Raw genomic sequence first — 27,984 nt, 5'->3', positions numbered from 1 at the left:
CCGCTACGCACCTACTACCTTCTCGTCAGTTGCAATGGGGGATTAATATGTCGAAAATTTTTACCTAGACCAGAGAAAGCAGCCTATGCAGTCTCTGATGAACCTCTAACAAAAGGTGAAATCTTCGATAAGAGTGCTGGCTGCACTCTCTGATCTGAGTAAAAGTTAAGACAGTTTTGGCTTCGCATTGCAACTGAATAACAATGGTATACATTCAATTAATACTTTTATATTGGGTAATTGTCATTAGTCCAGATAAGGAATAAATTCGTTATTTCGTAAACCGGCGACTTTAAGGAAAAATCCCGAAACAGGTCGATTTTTATTTTTAAGTTATGATATTGTGGCATATATGGTATACTAGTGACGTCATCCATCTGGACGTGATGACGTAATCGATGATTTTTTTAAATGAGAATAGGGGTCGTGTGCTAGCTCATTTGAAAGGTTCTTCAATTCTCTATTCAGTAATATAAACATTTACATAATTATTTATACAAGGTGTCCAAAAAATTTTTATTAAATTAAATTATTTGACAAAAAAAGAAGTAGAAGGACACCCTGTATAAAAAATTATGTAAATGTTTACATTACTTGATGGAGAATTGAAGAACCTTTCAAACGAGCTACCACACGATCCCTATTCTCATTTAAAAAAATCATCGATTACGTCATCACGCCCAGACGGATGACGTCACTAGTATACCATATATGCCACAATATCATAACTTAAAAATAAAAATCGACCTGTTTCGGGATTTTTCCTTAAAGTCGTCGATTTTCGAAATAACGAATTTATTCCTTTCATTTGCACCATACTGTCGGTGGAAAATAGTGTCGCGCACGCTTGATTCGCAATTAAAAAACAAAGGAGTTTTGAATATTGTATTGCAAAAAACTCTTCGGGATTTCATCAATCGATGTTTAAAGAATATCTACCTGCCTTGGCAACATTCAAATTTTCAGTTTTTCACATAGTCTTTGAGGGTTAAAAATGGCCGATTTCGCAATTTTTCAATTTTTAATCGCTTATATGTCAAAAACTATCATTTTTAGAAAAAAGTCACTAAAGACCTTTTCTGTTTGGAATGATCCAAAAAACCTAAAAAAACTTTTTTCCATGCAATAAAAATAATTTTAGTAAAAAAACAAAAAAAAACGTTTAAAAAATTTTTGACCACCTTTTGGTCCTGGCAACATGGAAATTTGTTAAAAGGAGTCCTTTTTAAGTAAGATTGTGCAAAAAATCCGAATTAGAATATTTTTCCTAGCGGATGCGCAGTGGCTCTCTGGACTAAATATTTTTTAAGTATTCTTTTAATGTTCTGTAATTTTTATTTATTTAACTTTTACACATTATTGATTTATCTCTAAGGCGGTACGAAGTTCGCCGGGTCAACTAGTGTCTTTATAAATTTATAAAGACAGAGGCCGATAAATAGCGGACATGGGAGGATCTAAGGAAAACAAGACTGTTTTCTTCTGCTGTTCTACTCTAAACTATTATGTATATATTTATCTAATTTTATTTGTCCTTTTCCTATTTTTTGTTTCGTTTAGAGCACATCTATCTATTTGTTCTTCTTTTAATACTTGGGTGATTTCTTGGTCTCTCTTGGTCTTGTTGAGTGATCTTATGCTCCATGTGGTTATTCTCATCTGCGTGTTGAATGTTTTTCTCTCGTCCTTTGCCATTATATACTTGTATACATTATACAGGGTGTAACAAAAATACAGGTCATAAATTTAATCACATATTCTCTGACCAAAAATAGTTCGATTGAACCTAATTTACCTTAGTACAAATGTGCATATAAAAGAAGTTACAACCCTTTGAAAATACAAAATGAAAATCGTTTTTTTCCAATATATCGAAAACTATTTGATATTTTTTATTGAAAATGGACACGTGGTTTTCTTATGGCCGTAGCATCTTAAGAAAAATTATAGTGAAATTTGGACACCCCATAAAAATTTTATGGGGGCTTTGTTCCATTAAACCCCCCCAAACTTTTGTGTACGTTCCAATTAAATTATTATTGTAGTACCATTAGTTAAACACAATGGTTTCAAAACTTTTTTGGCTCTTAGTACTTTTTCGAAAAATCAGTTTTTATCAAGATATTTTGAATATTTGTCAAATCCACCACATATTTGTATATGGTTAAGTACGATTATGGAGATTTGGTAATAGGGAGTTTTTGTGCACACAAATACGTAAACGTAACGCATCTTTTTGACATGTACGCTTGCGCATTAATGGTTGAACTCCCGTATCTCGATACGTATTACCTAAAGTAACGCTCTGATACGTATGTGAGAACGCATCCCTATCGAAACGAAATCACCGAATGCACACGATGATCTTGCCCGATTACCTACCAAATGAACATTTCATCAGAGTACTACCCGTTTATAAACATTTTAAGGTCATATTGGTTATTAGTTTAGTCTATTTGAGTAAAATTATTCTGTGTTTGTAATTGGAAATTGGAACTTCATAATAGATTTAAAATTTTACTGTTTTTAAGTTGTCTATTAATAAAGCAAAACAAACAAATCTTGGATTATTTTAAGAAATACCGTGATCTTCTTCTTCTTAAGGTGCCGAGACCGCTTGTCGATCGTTGGCTCTCATGTTGCGCAGCATATTAACAATCATTGTCTTATTTACAACCGTGATCACCACAATTAATAACTAGATAAACAAATGACCTAGTTTCAGTAAAATTTTCAAATAAATATTACCAAACTATTTACATTATACTGGAATTCTGATGTAGGTACAATAATTTACAACTAAAAAGTAGGTATAAAAAAAAATAAAAAAAAATAACCTAAGGAAAAATAATATTTTTATATTTAAATAGAAGCAATTGAAACCATACAATTTCATCATTCATTTATCTTTTTTTACATTTCTATATTAATTGTATATTGTGTGAACATTGTTTTATTTTTTAATGTCAACGGAATTTCAAAATGACTTTACGATTTGCTTTACGTTACGTTAAGGCAGTTACAAAAACTACCTATTTTAACGTTCATCCTCTACGACACGTTAGTTGCTTTACGTATACGGAGATGCGTTACGTTACATAGCAACAAAACTCCCTAATAATAAATATGCAAATTTATGTATGATTTACATTTTTAAGCATATTTTGCACCGTATTAAAAAAGAAGCCACGTTTCGATAAAAGGTGTCTTCTCGAAAAAATTAAAACAGGCAAAAAAGTTTTAAAAACACTGTGTTAAACTAATGGCACCGCAGTAATATTTTAATTGGAACGTACACAAACATTTAGGGGGTTTAAAAGAACAAAACCCCCATAAAATTTTTATGTAAACATATTAAAAAATAAGCCTCAACTCGATAACAACTGCCTTATAGAAAAAATACTATGAGGCAAAAAGTTTTAAGAATATTGAATTTAACTAATGGTACCACAATAATAATTTAGTTGAGACGTACACAAAAGTTTGGGGGGGTTTAAGGGGACAAAACCCCCATAAAATTTTTATGGGGTGCACAAATTTCAGTATAATTTTTCTTTAGTATGCTTCTGCCATAAGAATGCAACATGTCCATTTTCAATAAAAAATCTGTAATAGTTTTCGATATATTCGAAAAAATCGATTATCATTTTGTAACTTCAAAGGGCTGTAACTTTTTTTATGTGCATATTTGTACTAATGTAAGTTAGATTGATTCGAACTATTTTTGGTCCCAGAATATGTGATTTAATTTATGACCTGTATTTTTGTTACACCCTGTATATTGCCATACTTGCCGCGATCGTTTTTATATTATTATCAATACGGTTCCTGGGCGTCAGATGGTTTTTTTGAGCAGTATTAGTTTTTTACGATTTGCATGTTGCTAAATGCTGAAAACTAGAAGCGTTTGAGCTGTGGTGTTACCGTCGCATGCTCAGAATCCCGTGGACAGCACACATATCCAACGATCGTGTGCTGGAGACCATGCACAAAGAGCGAGAATTGATCAACGTCATAAAAATTAGAAAGGTTCAATACTTCCGTCATATAATGAGAGGACGTAAGTATCGCTTACTCCGGTTGATCATTCAGAACAAAATGGAAGGAAAATGCTGGGTTGGAAGAAAACTACTGTCCTGGCAGCATAACATTAGACAATGGACAGGTCGAAGGGTCGAGTTGTTTCATATAGCTGCCGATTGACACACATTTCACCAGCTTGTTAATACGACGATAGCCAACGCTTGAAAACAAGCACGGCACACAAAGAAGAAGATGTTGCTAACCTTGCCAATCATCCTCCAAATTTTATCTGGGCTTAGAATCGGATGTGGTAATCTCAGAGCTACTCGATCTACCCCAAAATTACCTCAGGCACTGTTATTTATTGAATTTGTTTTACTGAATTACTTTTATTTTAGGTTATACCATTCCGTTTTACATTTATCAGTTTTTACAATACTCATTCGTCATATCTATTTTCAACTGTTGGCGCCTTTTGGATTCGGCGCATGATAAATTTAACACTAGCCCTGCGTGACAATCATTCTGTAGGTAGTACTAGCATTTGCCCGGCAAAGGTTGTTATTTTTGTAGCCGGTTTTTTGTTCATGCAACTGCAACAACTGCTTCAGAGAAGCTGCAAACGTGCCCAGATACGTCGCCGGACGGTTCTTATTTAGAGACCTAAAACAAATAAGAGTACTGGATATGATGGAGGAAAAAGCCAGAACAAAATTTGCTGTGCTAGAAGACCACTCAAACCGGATCCTGCAAGAGCTATTAAGGTATGATGTGTACCATAGATGGAAACACAGAAGACCCAAAGAGCAAATATTAGTAAATATATGATAAAGGCTAAATAATCGTAGCTCTATCAAAAGAAGACAACTTGCTAGCCTTTGACATCTCATTGTATTTATTAATGTTGATTTTTATAAGTTTCAGACATCCCTCAAAAAAAATCTACAAAAAAACTCAAAAACGTCTTCGGCCACTAAAAAAAATCAATAAAACATTAACAATAGGCGCAAGCTACAAAAAAATAGTAACAAATCCCAAAAAATGGGCATGAGAGCCCACATCCTCGAGCGGCGAGTCACCGAACTGGGCGTAGCCCAGAGCGGCGACTCGGCACCCAAGCAAGCAATACAGATCGAAGATAAATCACTAGAGATAGCGGGAATAGAGCGTCTCACGCTGGTCTGCATTGATCGGAGTAGGATTTCATGTGGGAGCCCGTGTACACAGGACTCCCATATGATAAGCACTTTGCTGATTGCGAGCCCCTATAGCGCGTCAGAGTACTATCGGAGGGGTGGAGGGGGAAGTTGGGTCAGGAGTATTGGAGCGGGGTGGAGTGATTCCTGCTTAGTTAATCCTCCTCGCCCCAATGAATCGTATCACCCGAATGTCATTCTCTAGGGGGTGAGCGAGTCTCTCAGGCTCAATTAAATCACTATTGCTTGCGGTTTTTGTTAATTGTAGAGTAAATCCGTAAATAAAAACGTGTTAGGTATGGATCCCGCGTATGAAAAAAAAGTTGATTAATAGCAAGCTGAAAATTTATTAATAGCTTAAGGGTGTCTAGTCGGACAAACTTTGATATATGGGAACACTGGAATAGGGGAAGTTTTAATTGTGGAACAGGTTAAAAATTTGGAACGGTCAGACCACGAAAACGTCACATGTATTTTGTCCGACAGAACTTTCAATTGATTTGTTACCCTTTCATTAAACTCTCATGCAAAAATCACACTCCTATTTATCACCTGCCATAGTTCCTGTCATTTGACATGTTCTACGTGTTCCACTCATTATATTTCCCATTTGGTGATAAATAGCAGCCTGATTTTTGCATGAGAGTTTAATGAAAGGGTAACAAATCAATTGAAAGTTCTGTCGGACAAAATACATGTGACGTTTTCGTGGTCTGACCGTTCCAAATTTTTAACCTGTTCCACAATTAAAACTTCCCCTGTTCCAGTGTTCCTATATATCAAAGTTTGTCCGACTAGACACCCTAAGCTAATAACAAATTTTCAGCTTGCTATTAATCAACTTTTTTTTCATATGCGGAATCCAGACCTATATAACAGAATAAAATCTTTCAATTTTCTTTAAAATTAGTATAATATATTATAACGATAACAAGTATAATTTGAATGATATTAAATCATATTAAAGCTAGTCTCTTTTTCGAAAGCAGCAATTGACATTTTGTTTATGATCACATCTTCTTGTAACGATATCGAAGTATGTGCCAGCCGCACATCTAAGTGCATATGGTACACCATTAGAACATTGATAAAATTTAGAACATGACTTTGCATCGGCAAGGTACATTGAAACTCCTCCATCTTCGGGACATCGTCCAATTACTAAAACGAAAAACATTTTAATATTACTCATATATTTATCCTATAATATAGGATAAATATCCTGTATCATATATTATATTTATCCTTAATATATTATATTAAGGAACAAAAATCTTAAAAAATTACTTCAATTTATCATAAACAAAATATAAATAGTAAACTAGGTTGTATTATTAGATAAAAAATATTATGGAGAAATAAAGATGTTTCAAGGTATGGTAGACCCATAGATGTAGAAATAATAAACTAGATATAGAATTCGAGGAAAATAAGTGAAGTAGATTTTTTAAATCCTTCTCCTTCTTAGCGTGCCCTATGAATTCCCCTTGACGTTGGCGATTAACATGGCGAAACTGTCTCTGTCTCGAGCTATTCTAAATAGTTGATCTGCTTTCTTTATTCCTGTCCACTCCCTGATATTCTTCAACCAAGAGGCCTGTTTTCTACAAATTCCTCTGCGTCTTTCGATTTTACCAATCATAATAAGTTGAAGAATATTATATCGATCTACCCTTACTACGTGTCCAAAATAGACCATCTTTCTACATTTTTGATGTTATCAAGCAGCTCGCGAGGCCGTCCATGGTATTTTTAGTGTGCGTCTGTGCAGCCACATTTCAAAAGCCTCCAAACGATTAATGGTGGATATTTTTAATGTCCCTTTCGAAGCTGAAGTTATATATATGTATCGGTTTTAGAACGTCTTTCGACGTTGTCCGATGCCTAACTTGCACGTCCTTCTATCATCTCATTGGCCATCTCTAAGATCCCTTGTACTCATTGCTCTGGTTACCCCTTCTTTCCATGTCTTTTTGGGTCTTCCTCGTTTTTTGCGGTTACCCACTGCATAATCTTCTTGGGCAATCTTGTGTCTTCCATTCTTTGAACATGACCATACCAAATCAACTATTTCCGTTCAATGTCTGTTGTTAAGTAACCATCTATTCCAATTCGTCGTCTTACTTCCTCATTTCAAACTCTTTCCCTACGGGATATGATATACCTAACGATCTTCTAAACACATCGAAGCTGAAGTTGCAAATTATAATTACAGAAGAATAACTTCATTTTTAAAACTATCGTGTGCACGGCTATCTCGATTCTAAATTTTATCTCTTTATCTGGATCTAGTTGTTCAGTAATATGACAACCAAGATATTTAAAACTGGGTACTCTTTGAATTATATGGTCATCAACATATAACCGTTAATCTTGGTGTACCCAACGGCTAAAAACCATGTAATTTGTTTTTCAACACTTTATGTTTAGGCCAAACTCTCCACTTTGTCAATGGCATTTAAAAGGCATTGTAATCCATTCATATCATCATTTAAAATAACTGTGTTGTCTGTATATCTGATTGTATTTATCAGAATTTCAGCCTAGTGCGCGTATTTTCCGATAGGTGAAACAAGCGGACAATTGTTTCGAAGTTCGAATTTAAATAAAACTTCGAATTTAACAAATAGGTACTATGGAAACATCTTTCAAAGTAAAACTATAATTTTAGTTTTCATCAAAATGGAAATACATTTTTGCGCCACTTAATATTCATATCAGCTTTTTTGTAGCTTGAATATTATGTGCGCCACTCATTTTTACCGCGTGTAGCGGTTTTTTTTATTTTTGTATCAGGAATTTTTAAAGTTTTTTATAAATTAAATGTATAAACTTAAATGTACTCTTGCTAGATTACATGTTAAGCGTTCTTCTTCTTCAGGTGCCATCTCCGCTACGGAGGTTGGCAATCATCATAGCTATTTTAATTTTTGAGGCAGTAGCTCTAAATAGTTGTTTTGAGCTGCATCCAAACCATTCTCTGAGGTTCTTCAGCCATGAAATTCGTCTTCTGCCGATGCTTCTTCTGCCATCTATCTTTCCCTGCATTATGAGTCGCAGGATGCCATACTTCTCGCCCCGCATCAGATATCCGAGATACTGTAGTTTTCTTTCTTTAATTGTAAGTTCAACTTCCTTCTCTTTACCTATTTTTCTCAGTACTTCACTGTTCGTAACTCTATCTACCCAGGAAACCCTCATAATTCTTCTATAGGTCCACATTTAAAAGGCGTTAAGTCGTCTCATTGTCTCTACATTTAACGTCCATGATTCCAGTCCATAGTATAGTACACTATATACGTAACATTTTGTTAGGCGTACTTTAAGAGCTAATGTTAAATCTTTGCCACATAGGACCTTTTTAATTTTCATAAAATTAGAACTTGCTTTCTCAATTCTGACTTTGATTTCTGCAGAGTAGTCATTATTTTCGGTTATAAGTGTTCATAGGTAAGTGTATTTTTTACTCTTTCGATCTGCTGGCCCTCTACTATCAAGATTTCGTTAGTATTATGGTTGTTTTTACTAATTTTCATAAACTTCGTCTTTTTTATATTGAGAGAGAGAGTCCGTACTCCCTACTACACCTTACTATTTTACTCATGAGTATTTGCAGGTCTTGTAAACTATCGGCTATTATTACTGTATCATCTGCATATCTGATGTTATTAACTAAGACTCCATTTACTCTTATGCCGACTGTTTCATTTTCCAGAGTTTCTCGCATTACCTCTTCAGAATAGGCGTTAAATAATAGAGGTGATAGTATGCAGCCTTCCTTGACTCCTCTCTTTATTTCCATTTCTTCAGATGTTTCTTTTTCTATTCTTACTATTGCTCGCTGATTGTAATAGAGATGTGTTATTAGTCTTAAATCTCTTTCATCTAGGTTTTTAGTTTTTAGAATCTCCATGAGTCGGTCATGTTTTACTTTATGAAACGCTTTATTGTAGTCTATAAAACAGACGTAAAGAGAACGGTTAACATCCAAACATCTCTGTGTCAGCACGTTGAAGGAGAATAATGCCTCTCTGGTGCCCATACCATTGCGGAAGCCATATTGAGTGTCGCTAATATCCAGCTCCAGTTTAGAGTGTATTATGGCGTTGATAATTTTCAGCAGAATTTTCAAGGTATGTGACATTAAGCTTATGGTTCGGTAGTCACTGCATTCTTTGGCATTCACTTTTTTTGGCAAACACACAAATGCTGTCGTCAACATCTCTCTAGGGATGATTCCCGTAGTATAGATAGCGTTGAACAGTTCTACTATTATGTCCAGGTTTTTCTCGTTGACCAACTTTATCAGCTCGCTAGGAAATTCATCTGGACCAGCAGATTTATTAGTTTTCATAAAGTTTATTGCCTGACTAACCTCTGATTTGGTTATCTCTGGGCCTACGTCTCCGGTTTGGCTATCTACGGATGTACTAGCTTCTCTCTGGTCATGAAATAGTTCCTCGATGTACTCTTTCCATCGTCGTAGTTTTCGTTCTGTCTCCATTATAATATTTCCGTTTTTGTCGAGCAATATATTTGAGGTTCTTCTATTTCCTATTCCGGCTAGTTCTTTGACTTTTTTATGTAGGTTGAAGTTGTCATATCTGTTTTGAAGTTCTTCTATTTCTTTACATTTTTCAGAGAAGTAGGTTGCTTTAGCCTCCCTAATTTTTCTTCTTATTTGGTTTTCAAGCTGTTTATAGCGGGTCTTATTTGTTTTGTTTTTTCTTCTTTCATTCATCAACTCTAGAATTTCCTCCGTCATCCATTCTTCTTTCTTACATTTGGTTGTTGTAAGTACTTTCTTACTTGGCTCTAATATCGAGGTTTTGAAGAATTTTGAAGAAATGTTAAGCGTAATAAAGCACTAAACCATTATCGTCGAAACTAACGACATTAAACACCTTGAACTCGAATTGTCCGATCAAGTTTAGCGTCATAACCATTAGACCATTTCGGTGATAATGGTTAAATGGTTTATAACTGGATTTAGGACGGTTTAACCAAATCAAGAAACGTACGTTTGAAAGGCATTGAGAAGCAGTGTTTGCATTCAATGTCAAATATATACTGGGGTGCAAAATTAACCGGACACCTTAAAAATGGGTCATTTTTGATGTCTCGAATTTCCTAAACCTATTGTCCGACTTAAGTGATTTTTTAATATGCTATAGCTTCATTCTTTATCAATACCGCTGTAATAATATTGTGGCTAAACAGGTAAATTTTCATTGCATGCCGGGTGTACCAATGTACTGTGTTTTTTTCTTAAACTTCGCATCACCATATGGAATATTCTAGCATTTAGAAAATACTCAAATTAAAACCTAACTATAGCCTTATGTTTTTTCAACATTCAGTTTTTTGATTCATTCGCTTAAGTAGGACCATAAAAAAAGGTAGGAAATTTAACAACTAGTCATGTTCTTTATCAATACAGGGTGTTTCTAAATAAGTGCGACAAACTTTAAGGGGTAATTCTACATGAAAAGTTAATGACAGTTTGCTTGATAAACCTATGTCCGCCAATGCTTCATTTCTGAGGTAGTGGGCGTTGAAAATTTTCTTACAAACTGAAGATTTATTTATTGCTTAAAAACCAGTTGAGATATGCAAATGAAATTTGGTGGGTGTTAAGACGTAGTTATTATACATTTTTTGACATACAAGTAAGAATTTAATATTCGCACCATTGGCGCGCATACGGGTAATATAAACCCTCATATCACCCGTATATGGTGAATATTAAATTCTTAATTGTATGTCAAAAAATGTGCAATAACTACTTCTTAAAACCCACCACATTTCATTTGCACACCTCAACCGGTTTTAACGCAATAAATAAATCGTCAGTTTGTAAGAAAACTTTCAACACCCCCTATCTCGGAAACGAAGCATTTGCAGACATATCGTTGATAAAGCAAACTGTCATTATTTTTCATGCAAAATTACCCCTTAAAGTTTGCCAATTATTATTTAAAAACACGCTGTATTGATGAAAAACATGGCTAGTTGTTAAAGTACCTAACTTTTTTATTATCCACCTTAAGCGAATGAATCAAAAAATAAAATGTTGAGAAAATATGAGGCTATAGTTGAATTTAAATTTCAGTATTTAATAAATGCTAGAATATTCCACAGGGTGATGGGAACTTTGAGAAAAAAACACAGTTTGATTGATACACCCGGTATACAATGAATATTTTACTGTTTAGCAACAATACTATTACAGGGATATTGCTAAAGAATAAGGCTATAATATATTAAAAAAATCACTTAAATCGGACAACAGGTTTAGGAAATTAGAGACATCAAAAATTACCCATTTTTAAGGTGTCCGGTTAATTTTGCACCCCGTGTAACATCTAAAATTATTATAGGTTAATGAACTTAAAAAACCGTTTTTTCTCACAGGAAATGGATTTGATCATACATGAATGATACACCTTTAGACGTGTTTGGATTTCTCTTATAAACGGTCTATTGGCGCAATTCGTAGGTAGAAATTTTGAGTAATTGTCGAAAAACCAAAATTTTCAAAGATCAATTTTTTAGTTTCTTGGCTATACTGAGGCGTGTGTGTACGATCCTGACCATTTAGGCACCATTTGAACGCTGAACTTAAGAACTATTGATTTGATGCATTTGCGGTCTTCTCTTCTTCTTCTCCTCTTGAAACATACAAAAAAAATTCAGATTGGTGTAACTTTTCCACACACATACAAACATAAAAACATATACGCAAATATATTCACAAACATTTTCCCATTTTTAAATAGAAATTGAGTCAAATTTTTGAGCTCGATAACTCTTGAATGGTATAAGCGATTTTAAAAAATAGACAGATTTATGTTGGAAAGGTAATATCAGAAATTTTTGGGAGTTTTGGAGATAACTACCGTTCTTTGGGATAGTACCTAATTTCCGTCCTTCGAAGTCAAAATTTGACAATTAACTACTAAAACTAGACAGCTAGAACTGGGTTTACTGAAAGAATAAAAAATAATATTGACTAAGTGTAAACAAAATAATAAAAATAAAATAGTTACTTTGTCCATAGGCATAAGCAAAACAGAGCAGCAACACAAAAAATTTAAACATTGTTTTTACTTTTTAGAAAACAACTGTATTTCATTCCAAAAGTTTATTATTTTTATACTAGTTCATATCGTGAAATTAACATATAAGGATTTTAATTTGCAGAAAATCCAATATTATCCAATTCAATCAGTAATTCATTCCAAAATTTTATAATTTTTATATTTATATTGATACATATTAATTTTACGATGAAATAAATGGTATACATATATTAATTAGTGTAATTATTTTAAATACAAAATTAATAAAATATTACTTTTGAAGGTAAAATAAAATAAAATAAGGATAAACACATTTTGTATACTTTACACATTTTTTTAAATTAAATAATATAACAAATTAAAGGGAATGTCCCAGTGGTTTGCTGGATAGTAATAAAACTTACATAGAAGTCACCAAGAAATAGAAAGTCACCAGGACCAGACGGAATAACCAACAGCTTCTAAAATATGGAGGAGAAAGTATAACCCTAGAAATGATAAAACTTATACAAAAACTAATATTGCACTGCAAGATACCAGACGTATGGAGAAACAGCATAATGATACCAATGTTCAAGAAAGGAGACAAAGAAGACCCCACAATTATAGGGGTATAAATCTACTGAACACCACACCTAAGCTAACTATAAAAAACCTAACCACCAAAATCAATAAACTAACAACTTTATCAGATGAACAACAAGGATTCATATCCGGAAGATCCTACGTAGACATAATAATAAACCAGCATATCTATGTTTTATAGACCTGACAAAGGCTTTCGATTGCATCCAAGTCGAAGACGTCTTACATTTACTGTATAGAAGAAACATATTAATCAATATTATAGAAACCATCGAAAACATTTATTTTGATAATCGAATGCAGGCAAAGATAAATGGAAAACTAACGCAGTTTATACCAGTACAAAGCGGAGTCAGACAAGGTGACTCATTAAGCCCACTGCTCTTTAATATAATAATGTACTAAATAATAGAAGCAGTTCGTGAAGGTCATGGTTACACAATGGGGAACAAATAAATCCAAATATTATGTTAAGTAGACGACGCCGCATTAATTGCCGAGACAGAAGACGATCTCCAAAGATTAACACACATCTTCAATACAACAGCCAAGAAATACAATATGATAATATCAGCAGAAAAAACCAAATGTATGACATATAAATACCCACTACGATGTAAAATCGAAATTGATGGGACAATAATAAAGCAGCAAGCAAGGTTTAGATATCTAGGAATATATATATATATATATATATATATATATATATATATATATATATATATATATATATATATATATATATATAACAGGTATATAATATTTGCTGAACAGTTAGGAAACAAGGCTGAAATATTGGGGTAGCAGCAATCTCAAAGAAAAATAAATAAAAAAAATGGAACTATTATAAAGAGTTTTCTTTGAGATTGCTGCTACCCCAATATTTCAGCCTTGTTTATATATATATATATATGATTTGATTTGATTGATATATATATATATATATATATATATATATATATATATATATATATATATATATATATATATATATATATATATATATATATATATATAACAGGTATATAATCTTTGCTGAACAGTTAGGAAACAAGGTTGAAATATTGGGGTAGCAGCAATCTCAAAGAAAACTCTTTATAATAATTCCAAGCTTTCGATAATGTTTATTATCATCTTCAGGAAACTACAAATATAAATATACAGTATTTAACAATTAGTCTAACTAAAATCAATAAAAATTGTTATCTTTGTGCCATCAAAAATCCAAAACACCATAGTTTTCTCTCACTAAACTAGGTGTCTAGGATCCCCAGAAACACAAAAATAACAAAATATTGCTCTGAGAAATGCAGAGCTAATACTCTCACTATAAACACTAAATTATCAACATACTAAAGTACTAGCTTCTGAGAACTCATATAAAAAAAGACATTTTTTTGGAAATGGCTTTTATCTTTCAAGAAGAAAATTCGATAAACAAAAAATCAGATGTAAGACATCTCAGTGAAATTTATTCTTATTTGCTCACTTTAGACAAAAATAACCAATTTAAATTTAATAATTCAGATTCTTCTTTAATTTGATACATAATTTGTAGATTTTTTCAGTATACTACATAATAATAAAAGACAAGGACTATGAAACAATTTTGCATTTATTAAAACTTTTATATTATCATTTCACTCTTTTCCTATTTCAAAATTATTAGAAATTTATAACAAAATTGTAATTGGTTCAGTGAATGTGACGTTTCCGTATGAATTCAAAGAAAAATGAATAAACATCCATAACATTTTGTTAGACATTTTGTAAAATGCCAATTAGACATACATAATTTTTTAAAAAATATTTTAGCTTTTATCGCTTTATACTCAGATTTTTATAAGTTTTTATATAGTTTTTACTTTAATTTATATTATTTACTATTTACCAAGACAAAATTTCATTGTTATGTCAGTATTTAACAACTAGGCTCTACATCCTCAAATAATGTAAGTACCAAAACATATAAATAATTTTTTAGTAAGGTTGTTCTGTGATATGCGGTGTTTATAGTGAGAGTATTAGCTCTGCATTTCTCAGAGCAATATTTTGTTATTTTTGTGTTTCTGGGGATCCTAGACACCTAGTTTAGTGAGAGAAAACTATGGTGTTTTGGATTTTTGATGGCACAAAGATAACAATTTTTATTGATTTTAGTTAGACTAATTGTTAAATACTGTATATTTATATTTGTAGTTTCCTGAAGATGATAATAAACATTATCGAAAGCTTGGAATTATTATAAAGAGTTTTCTTTGAGATTGCTGCTACCCCAATATTTCAACCTTGTTGTATATATATATATATATATATATATATATATATATATATATATATATATATATATATATATATATATATATATATATATATATATATATATATATATAACCATTTAAGGAGATGTTGAAGAGGAAGTACGACAACAAAGTTTAAAAGCAAGTAAAGCGGAGGGATCTCTTAATGACACAATATGGAAGATGAAACACCTAAGACAAGCCACAAAAGCAAGACTCTATAAAGCAACAATTAGACCTATATTGACATACACGGCAGAGACAAGACATGCCACATCTTAAACGAGACGACTACTAGAAACAACAGAGATGAAAATACTTTGACGAATATCAGGGAAAAGTCTGTTAAATAGGGAGAGAAGCGAGAACATAAAAAGATTATGCAATGTAGAAGACATAAATGGATGGGTGACAAAACGGAAACAGAGGGTAGGATAGTACGAATAGCACGAGATAAGTCACCAAATGGACGAATAATTATTGGCAGACCAAGAAAAAGATGGTGCGATAACTTAAACCATTTAGGAGGCAAATATTGAAGAAGAAACAGGCTTTAAAGCCTACATACAAGAAGGAAGAAGAAGACATAGAAGAAGAAATTAAAAAAAAAGTCATCCAAATGAAATAAAAAACATTAGATCATTTTCTATCTAGTCAGATCTTTCTCAGTGACCTAGAATAAAATATTTCCACTTTAAAATGAATTCATTTTAACGTGGAAATACTGCATTCTATGAATTCATGGATTCATTTAAACGTGGAAATACTTAATTCTAAATATCGAAGCCGATAATTTGGATAAATAGAGTTTTTTTTGGTAACAATAGACTTTAATTTAATTTTTAACAGTGTATTTAAGGTAAAAAGAGTAGTTCTCTTTTAATGCACCCGATAGTAATATTGCTCCTATAGTGATCATTTCCCAAGTTTACAAGTAGGGCTTAGAATCCCGAACTAAAATCTGAATACTGGTATTTGATATTTGAAATTTGAAATATCGGGATACCGGTATTAAAACCGGTATTCTAAGGTCTAATCTAATTTAGAAAAATACCGAGGTTTGTTAACTGCCCAGACTTTGAAAATTCTCTTTCGGAAGGTACTGATGTGGCAGGTATTGACAAATAATATTTTATAGCCAAGTAATAAAGCTCAAGGAAAGTGGATTTGTATTTTTTCCAAAATTCCAACGGGTTAATTTTTCTTGCAAAATGTGGCATTTCGAAAGAAAATGTGGCATTGGATAGTAGACGTAAAACATAAACAATCGCTTTATATTGCCGACACCGCTTCTCAATATGCCTGATATAGATTTTAGTACAACGAAATTGTTTGTTTATCTTCAAAAATCCCCTACAATTAAAGAAAAAATTGCTGTCAAAAGGCAATTACGGAAACAATGGCAACAGGCAAGGACTGGTGAGAGCAAGAAGAAACTTAATAAAGCAACCAAAGAATTGAAACAACTAATTCAAGAAGAGCTAAACCAAGGCATTCAAGACTATCTAGAAAGTCTTACACCTACAGAAGCAACGGAATATTCATTATGGAAAGCAACAAGAAAACTCAAAACGCAACAACTTCCAAACCCACCAATCAAAAACTTCAACAATACATGGGCCAGAAGCAATAAAGAAAAAGCTGAAGTCTTCGCGGAAAACCTAAAAAATGTATTTAAACCATTTCCTTCCGAGGTATCCACCGCAGAAGAAAAAGAAATAATGGACTACCTAGATGCCCATTTAAAATGGACTTGCCTCTACATAAATTTACTGTAAAAGAAGTCAAACACATTGTAAAGCATGAAATCAACATAAAAAAGGCACCTGGATTCGATCTAATTTCTGGAAAAATCCTACAAGGGTTACCTGAAAAATGTTACAAACTTATAACCTTCATATTCAACGCAATGCTACGAACGAGTTACTTCCCCTGCACCTGGAAGGTTGCACAAATCATCATGATCCCTAAGCCCGGAAAAAAACCAGAAGTCGTCTCCTCATATAGACCAATAAGCCTGCTCCCAATGTTATCCAAAGTTTTCGAAAAGCTCTACGCCAGTAGGCTCGAAATAATAATAAATTCAAAAAAATTGATTCCAGATCATCAGTTTGGATTTCGAAAAAAGCACGGAACAATTGAGCAGGTGCACAGATTAGCTAACCAAATCTACAGGGATGTGAACGGTAAAAGATATTGCTCAGCAGCCTTCTTGGATATATCACAGGCATTTGATAAAGTGTGGCATAGCGGCTTACAATTTAAATTGAAAAAACTTTTACCCTATCCCCACTATCTACTACTAAAATCCTACCTTTCAGACAGACATTTCTTCGTGAAACAAGGGAGTGAACTTACTGCATTACATCCAATATATTCTGGCGTTTCTCAAGGCAGCGTCTTGGGACTTATATTGTTTCTCCTTTATACAGCTGATCTGCCAAGAACAAGAACCACCACTGTAGCAACATTCGCTGATGGCACAGTGGTCTTGGCATCCCACACCAATCCGGCCTCAGCCTCAAAGAACCTTCAGACAAACCTTGATAAAATCCAGAAGTTGCTAAAAGATGGCGTATCAGAGTTAATGAAACGAAATCTACACAAGTGACATTCACTTTACGCAGAGAAACATGTCCACCAGTGAAAATCAACGACTGCTACCTCCTACAAGCTGACGATGCTAAATATCTTGGCATGCATTTGGACCGACGGATGACTTGGAAGAAACATATATTCACCAAAAGAAAACAGCTAGGCCTTAAATTTATCAAAATGTATTGGCTGATTGGACGCAAATCTAAACTATCATTGGACAACAAAATACTGTTTTATAAGGCCATTCTCAAACCTGTGTGGACATATGGTATACAACTTTGGGGAATCGCCAGTAATTCCAACATTGACATCCTTCAAAGTTTCCAAAACAAAGTGTTGCGAACCATCGTCGATGCACCTTTCTACATCCCCTACAGGGTCATTCTACACGACATCAAGTTGGAATCCATCAAGGAAGTGATCTACCAGTTCAGTGTTCGTTACAGTGAAAGAGTGTCAGTGCATCCTAACGTGTTGGCCAACCGCCTAAACGTGCCCGATGTCAACGAAGTGCGTAGACTTGGACTCCTGCTTCCTGCCGACCTGTCTACAGGACTCAGATAAGTTTTAGCTTTTAAGGACATATAGACACCAATAAGTACTCTCATTGTCAAAAAAAAAACTAAATTTAAATTTATCTACCTAGTTGTTTAAAGGAGATCACTCACTGGAGTGATACTCTACATATCAATCTCACATTTGTCAAAGCAAACGCTTATTGCCCTTCCGGCAGATTGCAGAATCTATTAGGGGTTATATAAAAAAAAATCTTCAAAAAAATATTGTAATTAAGTAATTAATATTATTTCAAATTAGATTTATATTGTGCATAAATTCAATTTTTATCAACTAATGTAATACCAAAATATATGCGGTTGCCTTCCATCTAATAATTTTCCTTTTCTATATTTTTACATAATTGTACTTGCTAACTCAACATACTTTATAATAATATTTTAAATAATGTTAAGTATATTATATAGTATATATAGGCCAGGGTAATAAGACAAAAATATACCCTGTTCGTGATACTCGAGCAGCCAGGGTACTGAAGCGTTTTTTCGACAAGTAATACCTATAGGAACAAATTGTAACTATTTCCTGCGTAGGATCTGGCGGCCATTTTTATTTATAAACAATTAACTGTAAAAAATGGCATTTTTCCCTTTTTTTTTTTCAAATCAATGGAAAACAGTGAAACTTATGATTTTTTTAGTACAAATATCTTTGAGATTATGGAAAAAGCTTTAAAATGACATATTACAAAGTTTGATATACTCATTTATTGTTAATATAATTGCGAAAAAAGGTCGGAATTGCAAAAAAAAAATATTTTCGCAATAACTGCTGTAAAAGTTAGTGTACAGGTTTGAAATTTTTGTCAAATGAGGGTTCTTTGGTGCTTAATATGCGATAAAAATTTCAAAGCGATTCATTCAATTGTTTAAATTTTATTCGAATTGTTTATCTCAGTGAGCATTTTTTTTGCACTAACATAAGTCAGAAAAAAATGACGTTAGAACCATTCCACAGGTGTCAAATGGAAGAGCATGAACTATATTTTCAACTTGGTTTCAAAAAAGCGAATAAAAAATGCATTTATTAGTAATAAATAATTGTGCAAAAGTATCGTAAATCTTTCCTTATTAACTTTTTGAATAACTTTTTCCAAAAAATTAACTTTTTTACCCTGTTTTAAGTGCACAACTACCAAATAATGTTATTTATATCATAATTGATAAAAAATTGTAATAAATATATATAATTTCTTATATAACAAAATAAAAAGTTTATAAGGAAAGGTTTACGATACTTTTGCATAATTATTTATTACTAATAAATGCATTTTTTATTCGCTTTTTTTAAACCAAGTTGAAAATATAGCTCATGCTCTTTCATTTGACACCTGTGGAATGGTTCTAACGTCATTTTTTTCTGACTTATGTTATTGTAAAAAAAATGCTCTCTGGGATAAACAATTTGAATAAAATTTAAACAATTGAATGAATCGCTTTGAAATTTTTATCACATATTAAGCACCAAAGAACCCTTATATGACAAAAATTTCAAAGCTGTACACTAATTTTTACAATAGATATTGCGAAATTAATTTTTTTTTGCAATTCCGACCTTTTTTCGCAATTATATTAACAATAAATGAATATATCAAACTTTGTAATATGTCATTTTAAAGCTTTTTCCATAATCTCAAAGATATTTGTACTAAAAAAACCATAACTTTCACTGTTTTCCATTGATTTGAAAAAAAAAAGGGAAAAATGCCATTTTTTGACACTTAATTGTTTATAAATAAAAATGGCCGCCAGATCCTACGCAGGAAATAGTTGCAATTTGCTCTTATAGGTATTACCTGTCGAAAAAACGCTTCAGTACCCTGGCTGCTCGAGTGTCATGGAAAAAACCTTATTACCCTGGACTAATATAACCAACTAGTTCATCAGCATATCATATATCTACCAACTCTATTATTTTAGTTTGACATTGCGTCGTATCACTATTAAATTTCGTACATTACATGTTCTAAAACTTCTTAACCAAAAACTGAAGTAATTTCATGGTTTACAAAGTAAACATTTATGAAAAGGAGAAGTTACCTCTTTCCTGTTTTAGGGAAACTCATAACTTTTCCGCTAAGTTAACTTTTGATATTATGTTTCCTTGTACCAGCTACGTTGAGCTACGTTTTTGGGATATCAAGGAAAATTTTACTATCTAAGATAAATTCCGTTTTTATAACGTCCGTCTTTAAGGATAAATTAACAGCAATTAACTTTTTTCTTCGACGTCAGATGTGTTATAAGAAAGTATTAAACTTATCAAAGATTACAAAGTTAAGCTTTTTGCATTATTTTCCGAGATTTAGTTAAAAATAACAACTGCTAACAGCCCGAAGGGCTTGATGATTTAAAAGCTTTACATACAGGGTGAGGCACGCTCAACGGGACGGAGCCTACCGGGGAAACGGCTAAAGATATTAAAAATTCATTCCGTAGGAATACGTAGGTCAGTACCGGCTACAAATTAAAATTTGTGAAATATATACAGGGTGTCCCTATTTAGCGTAATGATATAAAGTTATATATTTTTAAATGGAACAACCTATATTTCACTTTAATTTTGAATTCTACTGAACAAAATAATGTTATTTTATTTAAAATTCCCTATACCTATTTGTGACAGATTTCGATTTATTTGGGTTCTTCTGAAAATGTACTATTCTCAAAATTAATTAATTACACGTTATCGCATGAATTTTAATTAACGTCTTTTTGTCAGTTAATGGTCAACTGTCCATGCTTTACATCAGAATAATTACCATTTGAAACTAATCTACAGAGTGTTCGCAATCTGAAGTGTCCATGCTGTACAATATTTTGTATATATGTTTATTATAAACATGGCAATAATGAAAAGTCACATTCTAATGTTTTGCGAATTTAGCGCCAATGGTGCGAAAACGCACCATTTTTTTGTAGAATTTTATTTTGACAATTCGTTAATATTTTTTAAATCTTTGTATTTTTAAGCAACCAGAAGATATTGTGTAACAACCAGTGTAACTAAATTTAATTTTGTTTAATTTCCAAACTCATGTTTTCATCAAAAAAATGTTTTCTAAATGTCCGACATTTTCAATCCTTCGACACAACTTTATTTTTACTGTAGTAATTTTATTGGCATAACACTTTTGTGGTCAAATAAATTAAAACAATATGTTTTTAACCTATTTGTACATCAATTGTTATAAAAATACAAAAAAAATTCTGAGTCATCAAATCTCGTGTTCGAAAATAATGGTTCGACAACGAACCATTGGCGGAAGTCAACTCATAATCCTGCCTGATCAGGAATTTCTAGGTGACGCACAGACAGTAATTTGTTGAGATATTTCTCTATTATGTGTAAGAGCACGTATTCACTATGCTTGCGCTCCGAGTTCCTGTAACTGCTCCACATAGTGGATACGTTTGGCGCTCCTGGACTGTGCAATTGTGCGCACTATGCCTCGTCGCTCCAATCTGTGGCGGTTTATATGTAAGGGAGCGCATACCGTATAGATTGTAGCAGTTGCAGGGAGCGCGGAGCGCAAAAGGTTCGTGATCATAGTGGATTGTTGGCGCTCTCGGACCGTGCAACAATGTGCGCTGTGCCTCAACGGTCCAATAGGTGGCGGTTTATATGTAGAGGAGCGCATGCCGTCTCGATGAGCAGTTGCAGAGAGCGCGGAGCGCAAGAGGTTTGTAAACATAGTGAATGGTTAGCGCTCCCGGACCGTTCCTCGATGGCCCAATATTACGCACGTAGTGCCATAGTGGGTACGTACCTTTAGAAAGACGGGTATTTTGGTATTCAGTTTTGTTATAAGCTAGGGCTGGGGGGGGGGGGGGCTACATAAGGGTGGTTGTGTAGTGTTGTAGACAAATGTCGATTTGTCGAATTTATGCAACTGGCACAGTGCGAGATACAGGATTGAAAAGTGTAAACTGGAAACATCTAAAATAATTTCTAAAAAGATAGAGGGCCGTTCGACTTCGTTTTTGACAAAGAAGCTGAAGAAGGTGTAGGCAATGTTCTAAACATACTATTTTTGTTTATCAAGAATGCCAGGTCCATTTACACTCTAAATGTTTTGAGACTTTTTACAAAAAATAAAATTGTGTAGGTATTTCAATTTTTATATCTCAGTCTCGCCAAAGGTTCGAAAACGAACCATTTTGTTGAGACACCTGCCATTATCAAAGTGTAAAACAATTATTTTACGAATGTTAATCAGTTATCTAGTATCAGTAATCTAGTTAATCAAATATATTACATATTATTACAGTATTTCTTTGCTTAGCGGTTAATGGGTTAAACTTGTAGATGCTCCTATTTATGTGATTTTCCAGATTCTTCGACGGAGGGGCGGGAAATGAGAACTTTTACCTGGGCATATGTAGAGAAACAATGGTAGAGGATTCTCGAAACAGAACCGTAACCATTTAAGTAGGGGAAATTTTGTTTGTTTGAAACATTTGGCACATCAGCCTGAATAATTGCGAATTGTCTGTTCGGTTTTGTTTAGTCCGGAATTGAAATTGTAATAAATGTATTATATAAATTATGTTTTGGTGTAAATAATGTTAATATAAATAAATTAAAACTAAGTGTAAATAAATTAAAATAAAAATATAAATAAAATAAGTGTTAAAATTTATTAATAAATTAAAAGACTGTTAAAAGTACTGCACTACATTTGTTAGCACGTCGCCAACGTAATGTACTTTCGTAATAACGACCGATAGATTCATGTTCATGAGAATTAGAAAAAGATATATATGTTACCGGCCAAACCCGATTTCAGGACAAACTAGTTTGGCCTAGGCCAAACTAGCTTGTACTAAGCGTGTTAGGATAAACTAGTATGGCCTAGGCCAAACTAGTTTGTCCAATCTCGCGTAGACCAAACTAGTTTGTCCTAGGTCAAACTAGTTTATCCTGATATAAATACACACACTTCAGGCCAAACTAGTTTGGCCTAGGCCAAACTAGTTTATCCTGATATAAAGACGCACACTTCAGGCCAAACTAGTTTATCCTGAAGTGTGTGTTTTTATATCAGGATAAACTAGTTGAGCCTAGTCTAAACCAATTTAATTTAGTCAAAAGTAATTGATTACAGATTGGTTGCTGATTTAAACGTAAGTTTAAAAGACAATATTAAGAGTTGTAAGACTTTTAAGTATTTAGGGTAAATGATAAACCGAGATGGCACTTGTATGAAATATATAGAAACGAAAATAGTACGGAGAAAACAAGTCACGAAAGCACTCCATGGAGTGATATGAAAGAACACTCTAACTAAAGAAAACAAAAAAGGTTTGTTCAGGGCATAGTGCTGAATATTACCCTACAAGAGCCGAAGCTAGAAGTGCAGATATACGAAGGAGATGCAAGGTGGACAACATTAATAACTGGGTGAAAAGCAGAAGAGTAGAATGGAACGACCACATAAGCCGAATGACAGCAAATAGAGTAGTAAGGACGGCGAGAGACGGTTCCCCAATAGGAAGACGATCAGTAGGAAGACCACGAAAAAGATGGAATGAGAACTTACTGGAGGCACATTGAAAAACAGACAGAGTAGTGTCTATATAAAAAGAAGAAGAAGAAAAAGAGCGGAAGAATGGCCAGTGACAACAATAATACGACATAAAATACGAACAGTTGAATTGGAGTTTATGAGAAGGTGGCTACAAATTACCAGGTAGGATAGAATAAGAACAGAGGAAATATAAAACAGAATAGAAGTAGAATGGTCAATTACAAAAAAGTTGTGGTAGTAAAAGTAGAGCCCTGAAATGGTACGGGCATGTACAAAGAATGCCGGAGCACAGGTGGCCGAAAAAATTACTGGACTGGGACTCGCGGGTAGGAAGACGGAGATGAAGACCTGCTGTGAGATGAAAAACTCATAGGAAATGCTATGATAGATAGTGACCTCAGAGATGGCGGCTGGGAGAATAGAGTGCTATGGAAGACGAAACCGGCAAACTCATAATGGGAAAAAGCCAAGAAGAAGAAAGTAATTCAGCGAACTAGTACGGCTTAATATAAATAATAAATTGAATAAAATACTTTGTTCTTGGAAAAATAATCATTTTTATTAAAATTATAATTATTCGTATCAAACAAACAATAATATTGAGTTATATTCGCGGTCGGACGGACAGACAGCCTAGCTCAAATTTCTCACTTTTAGTACCATCCTTGGATTATAAGCTTTCATTTGGCACCTCAGTTGTCATTCTACCCGGTATAATGACGGAGGAGTTGAGTTCACGGACAGACAGACAGACGGACGGACGGACGGACGGAAGGACGGACAGGCGGACGAGGATAATTCAACCTTATCACATTTTTTCAAAATTAATGAAAACAATATTAATTCGTACTCGATTTTATTCGTAAGTGTATCTTTTCTTTTAATTTTTGGAGAAAACCTCATCCTTTTATTTATTATTTTTTATATTAGTAAATTATACAAGAATTTATTGATTTATAGTATGTATCAATATCTTCAGTCGATGTACCATATGATACAATATATCGATGTATAAGTTTTTTTGCCATCCCTGTTGGGACGTGATTTGGGAATTTCCCGCATGTAAAAGTCCTTACATGGTCGCTAAATTACTTTCGACTCGGCTAAATTGCTTTATACTAGGCCATACTAGTTAATCCTGAAGTGTGAGTCTTTATTATACAGTGCTAGTCAAAAGTCCGTACCCCCCCTCGTATCTTTTGAACGGTTATACCTATAATAGTGAAATTTGGAGGGAGGAAATAAACGGACGTAAGCTTCTTAACTAGTCATGATAGATGACGTAATAGTGACAGATGACGTTACAGAGCCACTGTGAACGATAATTTTAAATGGGACCTTATGGCAAGTGATACCTCGTTTGAAAGGTATTCAAAATACCTATTCAGTCATACTATTTTTTTTGGGTTTAAGTTGATTTTGATTTTGGTGAATAAATTAAATAAATATAATATTTTAGTTTCGCATTTAATTAATAAAAATTCAAATGTCCGCCTATGGTTTTTTGGTCAAAAAAGTTGACGTTTTTTAATCCTCTGGTAGTTTTTACGTCAACATCAACCTTTTTAACAAGTAATCATATGCGGAATTTTGAATTTTTATTAATTAAATGCGAAACTACAATTTTATATTTATTTCATTTGTTCATCAAAATAAGCTTAAACTCAAACAAAATTAGTATGATTGAATAGGTATTTTTAATACCTTTCAAACGAGGTATCACTTGCCATAAGGTCCCATTTAAAATTATTTGTCACAGTGGCGCTGTAAAGTCATCTGTCATAATTACGTCATCTGTCATGACTAGTTAAGAAGCTTACATCCGTTTATTTCCTCTCTTTAAATTTCACTATTATATGTATAACCGTTTAAAAGATACGAGGGAGGTACGGACTTTTGACTAGCACTGTATATCAGGATAAACTAGTTTTTCCTAAAGTGTGTGTATTTATATCAGTATAAACTAGTTTGGCCTAGGACAAACTATTTTGGCCTACTCGCGATAGGACAAACTAGTTTGGCCTAGGCCTAGGACAAACTATTTTGGCCTACTCGCGATAGGACAAACTAGTTTGGCCTAGGCCAAACTAGTTTGTCCTGAAATCGGGTTTGGCTTGTAACATATATAATAATCAAACATAAATTAATAAAAAAGTGAGGGACAGTGATGTACTCTTGACTATCAAGCCCTTCTTAAAGGGTGAATGTTTTTTAGAAATCCCATATCATCTGACGTGGATCATAAGGTGCATCTGTCGTGAAGATATTACAATATTTTGTGATTAATAAAAGATTTTGTGTATCCAATATGTTAATTTTTCACATTTCTTGTACCGTAAACTTTGTTTATTAAAATGTTTAGAACTTTTATCAGATTCATGAATATATAAATTGCAATAAAAAAAATTGTCCATTTCGCCCTTTAAAATTGATAGGGTGAGGAAAAAGCCGCAAATGAAAATGATTGGCCATTTTATTGTCCTTAAGCCTCAGGCTTTCCATTTCACCATGGGACTATTTTGATTAGGACTCCAAGTCTCATTAGCCATTTTGCCATTTCGCCATTTTCTTTTCATTTCACTTTCATTTAGACTTCATTCGCTAATTAGAAACATTGACGCAGAAATTAGAGCGGCGAAATATATTTCAAAATAAAAAGCAGTTGTTAATAAATTGGACGAGCAATTGAATGGAAACATTTACAGTGAAGTAGGCGTTTTTCTTTAAAGTCAGTATCCAAATGAATTCCACTCAAAATATATTTTTGATTGTTAGCAAATATAGTAAATAAATATAAATTAGCAAATAAAAACAATATACATATCAACAATTTGATTTCGACTTAATAGTTAAACCTTTCCTTGCGGTGTTAATTCCGTGCAGTGTTAAGGGGCAGTGCCTATCTCGGCCCAAAAAACAGGTAGGTCTTTTAAAAATGTCCCAAGTCGGCGCAAAGATTAAAACTGCCCGATATAAAATATACCAGCTCGGCTCATGGGATATTAATTGTTACTATCAAATAATGCTATCGGACGAGCATAATACAGATTTTTTTTGCACAGTGTAAATCATTTATTGTCAAATTAGTTAAATTATTGTCTTTATTATTTAGATCTTCTCTAAGTAATTTGGAAGGTTTTTCAAATAAGTCATCTTCAGTGTTTCGTTTTACCCCGTGACTTAAGATTTGTATTTATAATAGATTTTCTGATTCTGGATCATGATTATGATTATTGTTTATACTAGTTGTAATTCGATTCTTATTTTCTCCAATTGTTTTGATGAAAGCTTTGCAATTATCTTTTACACATCTTCACTTTATTTCACCTGAAGCAAATTTCCTGAAGAGCGTAGGCGCAAGTATTTACGGCTATCTCTACTTTCTCTTTCTTTGCGCAGAAAATTACGTGTAGTAAAATTCTCTGATATGGAGATTAGTTGACAATGACATTTTCATCCTTAACTTAGAGATGGCCTTTAAATGTCTTGGATAACCGTCACTTGTATAATCGCTTAAATTATTAAGTCAGTTAATTAATAAAATTATTTTTTCACTAACTACATATTCAGTGATTACAATAATTTATACAATAAAAACTAAAAATAGAGAAAAGAAAAAAGTGATAAAGTGATATAGTTATTTTCCTAACAAGTGCAGAAAGTCATACTTTTCCGCACGCGATTGCAGTTTGCCGAACGAAGCGAAGCGGAGTTCGGCAAGCAGTCGAGTGCGGAAAAGAGACTTTCTGCAAGAGTTAGGAACAATATTTTTTCTACGAGCATTTAAAAATGACAGAATTAACTGAATTAATATAAAAATACATACACAAATTAAATCTTTGACAAGGTTGTTAAAACCAAACTTTCTATACAGTGCTAGTCAAAAGTCCGTACCCCCCCTCGTATCTTTTGAACGGTTTTACCTATAATAGTAAAATTTGGAGGGAGGAAATAAACGGACGTAAGATTCTTAACTAGTCATGACAGGTGACGTAATTATGACAGAAGACTTTACAGCGCCACTGTGACAGATAATTTTAAATGGGACCTTATGGCAAGTGACACCTCGTTTGAAAGGTATTGAAAATACATAT

This window comes from Diabrotica virgifera, chromosome 2 (assembly GCF_917563875.1).
Source record: "Diabrotica virgifera virgifera chromosome 2, PGI_DIABVI_V3a".
Lineage (NCBI taxonomy): Eukaryota > Metazoa > Arthropoda > Insecta > Coleoptera > Chrysomelidae > Diabrotica > Diabrotica virgifera.
The sequence above is the reverse complement of the archived record's forward strand: the minus strand, read 5'-3'. Positions refer to the sequence as shown.